At 48.6% G+C, this 10,805-nt stretch overlaps 1 long non-coding RNA gene across 1 annotated transcript; it reads right to left on the reverse strand.

The window, feature by feature from the left end:
* Positions 1 to 1,097: 1,097 nt before the first annotated feature.
* LOC140418226 (uncharacterized) lies at positions 1,098 to 2,882 on the reverse strand. The gene is made up of 2 exons (XR_011944858.1): positions 2,831 to 2,882; positions 1,098 to 2,266 (listed from the first exon to the last, which is right to left on the reverse strand). It is a non-coding gene; the product is annotated as an uncharacterized lncRNA (long non-coding RNA).
* Between the last annotated feature and the right edge of the window lie 7,923 nt (positions 2,883 to 10,805).

The following is a 10,805-nucleotide window of genomic DNA, read 5'->3' on the forward strand; positions in this document are numbered from 1 at the left end:
GTGGAGAAAATGTTTCTTGTGTTTGGGGAACCTAGAATACGGCGATTAGTCTCAGAGTCGGGGATCGACCATTTAGGATGGAGATGAGAAGGAATTCCTTATCTCAAAGGATTCTGAATCTTTGGAATTTTCTATTCCAGGGAGCTGTAAATCCTCAGTTATGTTCAAGACAGGGGACAATAGAATCTTGGATACAAAGGGAATTAAGAATCATGGGGAGGGTGAAGATCAGTCATAATTGTATTAAATAGCAGAGCAGACTCGAAGGTCCGAATGGCCTATTTCTGGTCCTATTTTAATGTTCTTGAAACCTCAGTGTGATTCCCCTCAAGCTGTTGAGTGAGTGAATTAAATCTTCACAAATCGGCAAGACACCAGAGTACAAGTCAGGACAGACTGACTTGTCCATTGGTTACACATTACAATTAAATCTGAGCACACAGACCATTTATTCCAATTCTCTTCCCGCTCCTAGTGATGCACTAAGGCAGTCTTTAATCTATTTCCATAGCTACTAATTCCAGAAGCAACTCGCTAGTCTATCGTCAGAGGCTTATAGCTTGAGGGGTGCCACTCCACATCAAGCGTGGCTGACCAGGACTCTCTCCCACTCTTACCCCAGCCATTGGCGGGTTTGGGAGAATTTTGCAGGTTGGCACTAAACCTGTTTGATTGTGTTACAAATGCTCCTTCCTTGGCCATCATGTCCTGGCATGGGACTCCAATCCGGAGCTTCTGGCTCTGAGGCAGGGACGCTAGAGCCACAAGACCTTCCACAGACTGTAGACATATCTGAATGTAATCAGAGTTATCCAGCAGTTCAGCACTAACTGAGGGAGCTACTTCATAAAACAAGGAACAAAGATTCCACAGGATTTTCACTGTAAATCAGCACAAATGGATGCTATTAGTTACAGCAGGGTCCAGTCTCAGGTTATAAATTGGTGTGTATACTTTATGAGTAATCCCTTCAACATCTGAGAAGTTAACAGCCTGTCTAAGAAGTCGACAGATGAGATTACCAACATTCAGAGTTTACACCACCTCATCCTCAAGTTACAGAACAAACTTTCTCCTGTCAATATAGAGCTGCAGGATTGGACTGGGATCTGTTTATTGTTCATATTTAGTTCAAGACATTTACTAAGTGATTTAAATTTTAAAAGGATGTTTACAGCTATAATGGTCTATTGCCATATGAATGAAGCATGGTGTGGAGTACAGGATAAGTCTAATGGGTGTAAATGACATAAGAAATAAACCCCAGTTGTCAGAATTTAAACCCTGCATCATTGATGAACTCGCCGATGTCTCATAAGGTTGGATAAACAAATGAATCCCTTCTCACACTCTGAGCAGATGAAAGGCCTCTCCCCAGTGTGAGTGCGTTGGTGTATAGTGAGGTTGCCTGATTGCTTGAACCCAGTCCCGCAGTGAGGGCACCTGAACGGTCTCTCATCAGAGTGAACACGTTGATGGATCCGCAGTTTCTCTGAACTTTTAAAGCACTTCCTACAGTCTGGACATTTAAAAGGTCTCTCTTCAGTATGAACTTGCTGGTGTGTTCGCCAATGTGATAACTGAGTGAATCCCTTCCCACATTCAGAACAGGTGAAAGGTTTCTCCCCAGAGTGAGTGCGCTGGTGTCGAACAAGGTCAGCTGATCGCCTGAACCCATGCCCACATTGAGAACACCTGAACGGTCTCTCATCAGTGTGAACAAGTTGATGGCGCCGCAGTTCCTCTGACCTTTTATAGCACTTTTCGCATTCTGGACATTTGAAAGGTCTCTCGTCACTGTGAACCCGCTGGTGCATCAGCAGCTCAGATGATGCCCTGAACCTCTTCCCGCATTGTGAGCATCTGAATGGCCTGTCCACAGTGTGGATGCGCTGGTGCATCCGCAGTACATTTAGGCTTTTAAAGCTCTTTTCACAGTCAGAGCATTTAAACTCCCTCTTGTCAGCGTGAACGGGCTGGTGTTTCTGCAGGGAAGAGAAACTAGTGAATCCCTTCCCGCACCCGGAGCAGGAGAATGGCCTCTCCCCGGTGTGATTGCGCCAATGAATTTCCAGCTCAGACGGGTAATTGAATCTCTTTCCACAATCCCCACATTTACACGGTTTTGTCCCTGGGTGAACGGTGATTTTTGCTGCCATGTTCGAAGGCTGGTGATCGTCACTCCTGATGAATTGAGCCTGTCAAATCCTGATGTGATGTTTGGATTAGTTTCTCTTTCCCGATTGCAAATCCTCTCCAAGATACCCTGTGAGATTGATTTAAAACAGAAACAAGGGAGTGAGAGAGAACCCACAAAAACAGAAATAAATAAAACACAAATCGAGTTGAATGAATCTGATAATTTGTGGGATTGACACTGGGAAAGAGTGACCATGAAAGCAGAAAGAAACAGGCAGGGGAGATGGTGGGAAAGTCAGGGAGTGAAGCAAAGATGATTCATCGACAATTCAATCAATTGTTTCTGTTTCAATTGCGAAGGGGCGGGATTGGAGGACTAACCGGTCATCAGGTCTTCCGACCAATCACAATGTGTGTTGGAAGTGGGTCCCGCAGCTGCGTGGCAGGGACCAAAAGGAAGGTCCCTCATTGGCTGTTTGGCCAGAGAGTGCCCCCCATAAACATGGCGCCTCCGCATGAGCCCGGCTGAGGTTCGCCCCCCCATGAAAATGGCGGCAAGGAACTCAGCAATTTCTCATTCAGACGCAAAGGCAGGAATTTGAGCTTCATATTGGGGGTTTGGAGCGTGCTGCGGGTGTTTGTGAAGCCCTCATATCCAACCCACCCGCCGGCTCCATCGCTCCCGACTCACCGCTCAGTTGCTCATCGGCTCCGGATTTCCACGCAACCGCCCGAGCCCAGCTTGGTACCCGCACTGCGCATGCTCCAGATCATATTACCTGGATAATGATTGACGCTGCTCCGAGCCAATAGGAAGAGGGGATGGGGCTGGAGTTCCGAGCGGGAGCGGCTGGTCCTCCAACCAATCGGAGTGAATGAGGGGCGGGGCTGAGCCCGGATCTCCCACATTGGCTGAAACTGCATCATTTTGAAAGCTGATTTGTGTCAAACTCCAGGTGAGACGGTGGGGCAAATGTGTGTTGATGACTGGGCCGGAGCGGATTGGATCTCAAACAATGATGAGTCAGAGTACAGGAGGGAGATAGAGACCATAATGGCGGAATTACAACAATCTCTCCCTCCCGAGTCAGCAAAACTAAAGAGCTGGTCTGGTCATTGGCTTCAGGAAGCAAAGAACTGTACACATTGTCGTGTTGGGTGCTCTGGTTCACAAACAAGCCAACAATGCTGGAAGTGGTGTAACTCTATTTTATTAACTGTTCAACTATGCTAACATACTGTAAACGTGGGTATAAACAATACCAGCTTAACTGTGGACCCTTTCCTATCACTAGCTATGGTGAGGCATTCAGCACATGGTGAATGTCTGTGATGCAGGCTGTGAGCTCTGTGCTCTGAGCTGGCTGCTGCTAGAATGAGAGGGACCTCTCCTGTCCCCTGTCTTTATAGTGCTTGTGCTCTCACCGGTGATTGGCTGCGGTGTTGTGTATGCTGGTTGGTCCTACTGCATGTCCATCAGTGTGTGTATGTGATTGCACCATAATGTACTGATGTATATTATGACATCCCCCCCTTTTTTTTTTACAAAGAACATGTGCCTATGTGAGAATAAATAACATGTAATGAGTGTATCTGACCATGTGTGTGCAGTATTTTCATAACTATGTACACGAGGCTAGTCTATATACACGGGAAGGTGCCTGGTGCAGAGAAAAGAAAAACAAGGTGTTACACGAACAACAAAACTAATAACGAATGCTATAAACAAACTAGTGAAATGCTGAAACAGGATGAAAGAACAAAGCATTGAGTCCAACATTGTAAGGCTCATAAATCAAGTCTCTGAGGTGGGCGACGAATTTGGGTTGACCGCCTCAAGGGTGGGTCAGGAGCCACCGGCTGAGGATCGGGCCGGGCCACGGCCAAGTGAGGAGGATGCAGAGTATCCAGAAGCTCTACAAAGTCCAGGTCGGGGACAACAGGAGGGCGTGGCACCGGTGGAGGATTGCGTAGGGCACCAGACGAAGGGTACACCGATTGTGGCGGCGAATGGAGCCATCAGGCAGACAAACCAGGAATGAGTGGGGATCCACCAGCTGAAGAACCACAGCAGTCGCAGACCAGCCACCCTCTGGAAGATGGATTTGGACGTTGTCACCTGGCACCAGAGCAGTCGCTCGAGCGTCATGCGCCGCCTTGTGCTGTGCGCGAGACTGTTGCATCCGCTGAAGGACCGGAGCATGGTTCAGGTCTGGGACGTGAATGGACGGCACAGTGGTCCTGAGGGTGCGACCCATCAGCAGCTGGGCTGGTGACAGGCCCGTGGACAGTGGAGCTGAGCGATAGGCCAGCAAGGCGAGGCAGAAGTCGGATCCTGCATCAGCAGCCTTGCAGAGGAGCCTCTTTACGATATGGACGCCCTTTTCTGCTTTGCCATTTGACTGGGGATGCAGGGGACTGGACATCATGTGTACAAAGTTGTACCTGCTGGCGAAGTTAGATCATTCCTGGCTCGCGAAGCAGGGGCCATTGTCCGACATCACAGTGAGTGGGATGCCGTGACGAGTAAAGGTCTCTTTGCAGGCACGGATAACAGCCGATGACGTGATGTCGTGCAGGCGTACAACCTCGGGATAGCTGGAAAAATAATCAACTATGAGAACATAGTCCCTGCCGAGCGCATGGAACAGGTCCACGCCTACCTTAGACCAAGGGGACATGACCAACTCATGGGGTTCAAGGGTCTCCCATGGTTGGGCCGGCTGGAACCGCTGACAGGTGGGGCAATTGAGCACAGTGTTGGCAATGTCCTCATTTATGCCAGGCCAGTAGACAGCCTCTCGGGCCCTCCGTCGGCACTTTTCTACGCCGAGATGGCTCTCGTGCAGCTGCTCTAAAACCAGGTGATGCATGCTGTGTGGGATCACAATGCGGTCCAGCTTCTGGAGGATGCCATCAACGACTGCCAGATCGTCTCGAATATTATAGAACTGCGGGCATTGTCCCTTGAGCCATCCGTCAGTCATGTGGCGCATCACACGTTGTAGCAGGGGGCCAGCCGCAGTCTCACGGCGAATGTGGGTTAGGCGTTCATCCGTGGCCGGCAGATTGACGGCCGTGAAGGCCACATGGGCGTCGACTTGGCAAACGAACCCCTCTGGGTCGGACGGAGTGGTGACTGCCCTGGACAGGGCGTCGGCTATGATCAGGTCCTGATCAGGTCCTTACCCGGTGTGTACACGAGCTGGAAATCGGATCTCCAGAGTTTGAGCAGAATGCGTTGTAGGCGAGGGGTCATATCATTGAGGTCTTTTTGGATGATGCCGACCAGCGATCTCCACAGTGAACTGGGGAAGGCCATACACTTAGTCAAGGAATTTGTTGACACCGGTCAACAGGCCTAGGCACTCCTTCTCGATTTGCGCATAGCGCTGCTCTGTGCGACCTCAATGATATGGCCCGTGACGCATAGGCAACAGGGGCCCATGACGAGGCGTCATCTTGTTGCAGGAGCACAGCCCCTATGCAAGATTGACTAGCGTCCATTGATATTTTTGTCTCCCTTGCAGGATCGAAAAATGCCAATACCGGGGCGGTGGTCACCTTGACTTTGAGCTCCTCCCATTCACGCTGGTGGGCGGGAAGCCACTGGAAGTCTGTCGTCTTCCGAACTAGGTTGCGGAGAGCCGTGGTGTAGGAAGCGAGGTTAGGGATTAACTTTCCTAGGAGGTTGACCATTCCTAAGAACCGGAGCACCGCCTTCTTATCCGCCGGCTTCTGCATGGCTGTGATGGCTGCCACCTTGTCCACATCCGGCCACACACCCAACTGGGAGATTTGGTCTCCTAAAACCTTGAGTTCGGACTGGCCGAAAGAACATTTGGCTCTGTTGAGGCGCAGGCCTTGGTCCCGTATTCGCTTAAAAATGCATTGGAGGCGACTGATATGCTCCTGCGGGGTGGTGGACCAGATGATGATGTCATCCACATAGACGCGCACACCCTCGATCCCCTCCATCATCTGCTCCATGATGCGGTGGAACACTTCAGATGCTGATATGATTCCAAATGGCATTCTATTGTAGCAGTACCTGCCAAATGGGGTGTTGAAAGTATACAGCCTTCTGCTGGACTTGTCCAATTGAATCTGCCAGAAGCCCTTTGATGCATCCAGCTTGGTGAATATGTTGGCTCGAGCCATCTCACACGCGATCTCCTCACGCTTGAGGATAGGGTAATGCTCCCGCATGATGTTATGATTTAAATCCTTCAGGTCGATACAGATCCGGAGCTCGCCGGAAGGCTTCTTGACGCACACCATGGAACTGACCCAGTCGGTTGGTTCCGTCACTCTGGAAAGCACTCCTTGGTCCTGGAGGGCCTGCAGCTGATGCTTGAGGCGGTCCTTGAGGGGTGCTGGCACTCTGCGAGATGCATGAACCACAGGCGTGGCGTCCTGTTTGAGCAGGATTTTGTATGTGTAGTGCAGTATGCCCATGCCTTCGAAGACATCTCGGTGTTGAGTGATGATGGCACTTAGTTGCGCCCTGAAGTCCGCATCTTGGAAGTCAGACGTGTTCTCTGGAGAGAGGGAATGTATGCGCTGCACGAGGTTGAGGAGCTTGCACGCCTGTGCGCCTAGCAGGGAGTCCTTTGAGGAGCCCACGATCTCGAAGGGTAGGGTGACTTTTCGCGAGTTGTGCATCACCTCGAGTTGGCATGACCCGGTGGCGGGGATGACGCTACCATTATAGTCGACCAGTTGGCAATTGGATGGAAGAATTGTTGGTTTTGAGGAATTGAACAAACAAATGTGAGATAAAATAGTTAGTTCAAATAGTAGTTACAGTAATGTAGATGTGGGCCAGTCTAACCGTAGTGAGTTCACAAAGGACAAAGGAATTCAGAAAGCATGGCAAGGATGGGGAAAAGGATGCTGGGTAACAAGAGGCCCAGGGTTAAGGAATACGAAGTGAGCCAATCAGGATGTATGGCCAGGTCAGGAGGGGTATAGGATGACCTATGGGAATCTGTATGTGAAACTTGATGCTATTTTAATGTATTTGCAGAGATCTCTTTGTCTCCAACCTCACTCTGTTCGAGGGTTCCAGGAGACAGCTTCTGTGTTCTGAATCTCTAAGAAGCGAGTCAGCCTTGCAAGTTGGTTAAAATAAATAATACTATACCTACAAATCCATCTTGAGTTTTATTGAGGCCAGACTGAAGGGTAAAGAATTCAATATTGTCATTTGGTGCCGAAACCCCGGATTTCTCCAGACGGTCACCGGCCACCTGCGAAATCAGAATTAGACTGATGTTGGACAAGGAAAGTGGAAATGGGCCCACAATGTGTGTAGCTGGAAAATGACCACATTGATTTTCCCCTCTTCTCATGGTCTGATTGGTCTGGTCACTCGCGGTTGGTACGGAAAGATCGTCTCGACAAAATCAAAGGTCAGTCTGGGGATTAGAAAATTAAACTGATGGGATATCATAATATTGATAGTTCAGTTTTGGGTTAATTGTGGAACTAATGGGACATCGAGAGGATGGTTCAATTCCACATGTGTGTGTTTTGGAATTGATGGGACATCGAAAGGATGGGTTAATTCCACGTGTGTGTGTTTTGGAATTGATGGGACATCGAAAGGATGGTTTAATTCGACATGTGTGTGTGTTTTGGAATTGATGGGTGTGTGTGTGTTTTGGAATTGATGGGACATCGAAAGGATGGTTTAATTCCACGTGTGTGTGTGTGTTTTGGAATTGATGGGACATCGAAAGGATGGTTTAATTCCACGTTTGTGTGTTTTGGAATTGATGGGACATCAAAAGGATGGTTTAATTCCACGTGTGAGTGTTTTGGAAACTATAGTTGATTAAGCTGAAATTGTATCCTTGGACTGTAGTGGCGAAAAACGCAGTCTTGAGGACTAGTTCGGGATTGTGGGGAATTGCTTGGATAACACGAGTGATCCAAACAGTTCATTGCAAATATTATGTCATATTTATCCAGATAAAGCGAGGGATTTTAGAAAAATGTCAGCAACTTTAAGGAAGAAATTGGGTGACGAATGGCCACTAGGGGGCACTAAAGATCTGGACATCATTAAGAAAATTCAGGGTGAAATCTGCAAAAAGCCAAAGTATGAAAGCAAAAGAGTTAATTGGATTATGGAGAAAATATTGTCAAGAGGAGAGGGATAAGATCATGTTATCAAGTTGGCAAGAAAATGCCCTTAAATTGGGGATTCCACTTAGTGAAGGGGGGAACCAGAAAACTCTGGAGATCTTGAAAAAGGAGTGAGGATTCAAAAGAGAGGGTGGACTCGAGTAAAAGAAAATGGGCTACGTAGTTCAATGGCTGGCCTTGCATTGACAGACGCAGATGATGACCTAGAGAATTGGACCATGTTGGGTAGAGTCCCGACTGCACCAGTAGCATTGTCTGCACTAATTCCACTAATTCCAGAACCACCAGGGTATCATAATTGATATCCAGTCACTGCTCCCCAGATTCAAATCATGCCAGCCTCTCCAGTCCCTTCGGTTGATAGTTTGGGTCCTATTTCTGCACCTTCACCGTCTGTTAGAGAAGGGGAGCTCTGTTCCAAAAGCCCAGTTAGCTCTATGACCCGATCTCGGACAATGAGAGAGAGGCCTGATCCTATCCAGAAACAATTACGCATACCACCTAGATCCCTTAAGACCGATATGGTAGGACAGAAACGTATGAGAACAAAGAAAGAGGACGGGAATGGTTCTGAGGAGCCGGAGCTCCCCCTATTGGAAGGGAAGGACGTCAAAGTCTTTGAAGAGCCAGAGGAATCCGCTAAATCTGCTAGTGAGACTCTGAGACAGTTGCCGATTAGGAAAATACCCAACCCTGATGCTGCAAGGGCAGCAGCGGAGCCCACGATAGATGTTTATTTCCCATGGAGACCCAGTGAGATGATGGCTATTCTGGCTGCAATCCCAGACAGGAAGAAATCTCCTGCTGCTTTCGTGGACTATCTGAGAACTACCATCTCAGTTTATCAAGCTGATTCTAGGGACCTCTGGGCCCTAGTCCAGCAGCTTTTAACCCCAGCAGAGTACCGCAGACACCTCAACCACTTGAATTATGCTAGCCACGCCGCACTTCAGCAAGCCCATGCCTTGGACGATGATAGACGGGCACAAATCCTGAATGCGTTGAATGCCACATTTCAAAAGCCCATAAACATCTCTGCTATCTTAGACCTCAAACCTAAAAAGACTGAGGAGCCAGAGGAATTTCTGGAACGTTTTAATGAAATCAATCGTGGGCAGTCAGGCGACTTGCTGTCCCAAAATGGTCAGAATTCCCCTCAATATTGTGCTATGTTAATGCATTGCCTACCTCCTTCCGTGGCTACTGCCGTGAAATGTAATAACATGAATTGGACAGAGAACGACCCTTCCCAGATGGCCCGGGCAGTCAGATTTTATTGGAAGGAGGGTGTAGGCCAGGAAGGAGACTCCGTTGCAAAGATTAAGACTGAGTATGTAATGAAAAAGGATGATCTGAGACCCCAACCAGTGGCAGATACAGTGGCTTACCAGCTGGAACCCCAATTGTGACCTTGGGTGGGAGGATCAACACTGGGGAGGATATCAAACCCACCCAAATGGGCCTTCAGCCTCTCTTTATGGCCCACTGTATGCACCAACAGCTTTACAACTGCCGCCCCCTCTGAGGGGCCATTGGTCTACTGGGAAAAGAGGACGGGGCAGATATAGAGGGAACAATACATGTTTTAATTGTGGCCGTACAGATCACTTGTATCAGGAATGCTCCTTTAAAAGAGGGGCAGCAGAAGGAGACTACCCGACCCAAAGGAGGGGGTACCAACAAGGGGAGGACAGACGAGGTACAACGACTTCTCCCAGGCAAACCCTTTCCTAACACAAGATTGACTAGCTAATTTAGTCATAAGGACTCTCCAATCGGACAGGGAACCTATTATTTCTCTGCAGCTAGGAGATCAACACTACCCATTTGTAATCGACACTGGAGCAGCCATGTCTTCGGTGCAATCAGAACTTCGACTACCATTATCCGACCACACCCAGCATTTGTCAGGGTTCCAAGGACAGGTGTGTGAGTATCCTATTTCTGAACCTGTGACACACACTTATGAGAATAAGTCTACAGATCATCAGTTTGTGGTGACTACTGGATTGGACTGTAACTTGTTGGCCCGAGATTTACTGTGTATCTACCAGCTACAGCTAGAGTGCAGAGACGAAGGGGTAACGGTTCAATCATGGAGGATGAGACAACAGTGCTATATTTCTATCACACCCCAGTTGTAAGGTTTTCGGGCAATTCGGCCCTTTTTGGACTGCCCAAGGATAAAACCCAGAGACTGTAAACTGGACACTTTTCAGCCAAGGGAACATAACCAAATTTCCCAGCAGGCTTGGTCCGCTGAGCCGAGTAGGGGCATAGGTATTTACAAACCCACCCCCAGGAGCTACAAGGAAGAAGGAGCCAGACAACTAGATAAGATTAAAACACAGACAAAGGGGCACGGGAATACACAAGGGGCCTGCCTGCAAGCAGGACAATGGGATGGTCATAGCCCCATGCAGATGTAAATGACTTGGCCTCCACCAGAGCAGAATCCAATCAACACCCCATCAACATAGCAGCGATCTCCAGAGCAGATGGAAGACTTTGAA

The sequence above is a fragment of the Scyliorhinus torazame genome, chromosome 5, assembly GCF_047496885.1.
Source record: "Scyliorhinus torazame isolate Kashiwa2021f chromosome 5, sScyTor2.1, whole genome shotgun sequence".
Taxonomy (NCBI): domain Eukaryota; kingdom Metazoa; phylum Chordata; class Chondrichthyes; order Carcharhiniformes; family Scyliorhinidae; genus Scyliorhinus; species Scyliorhinus torazame.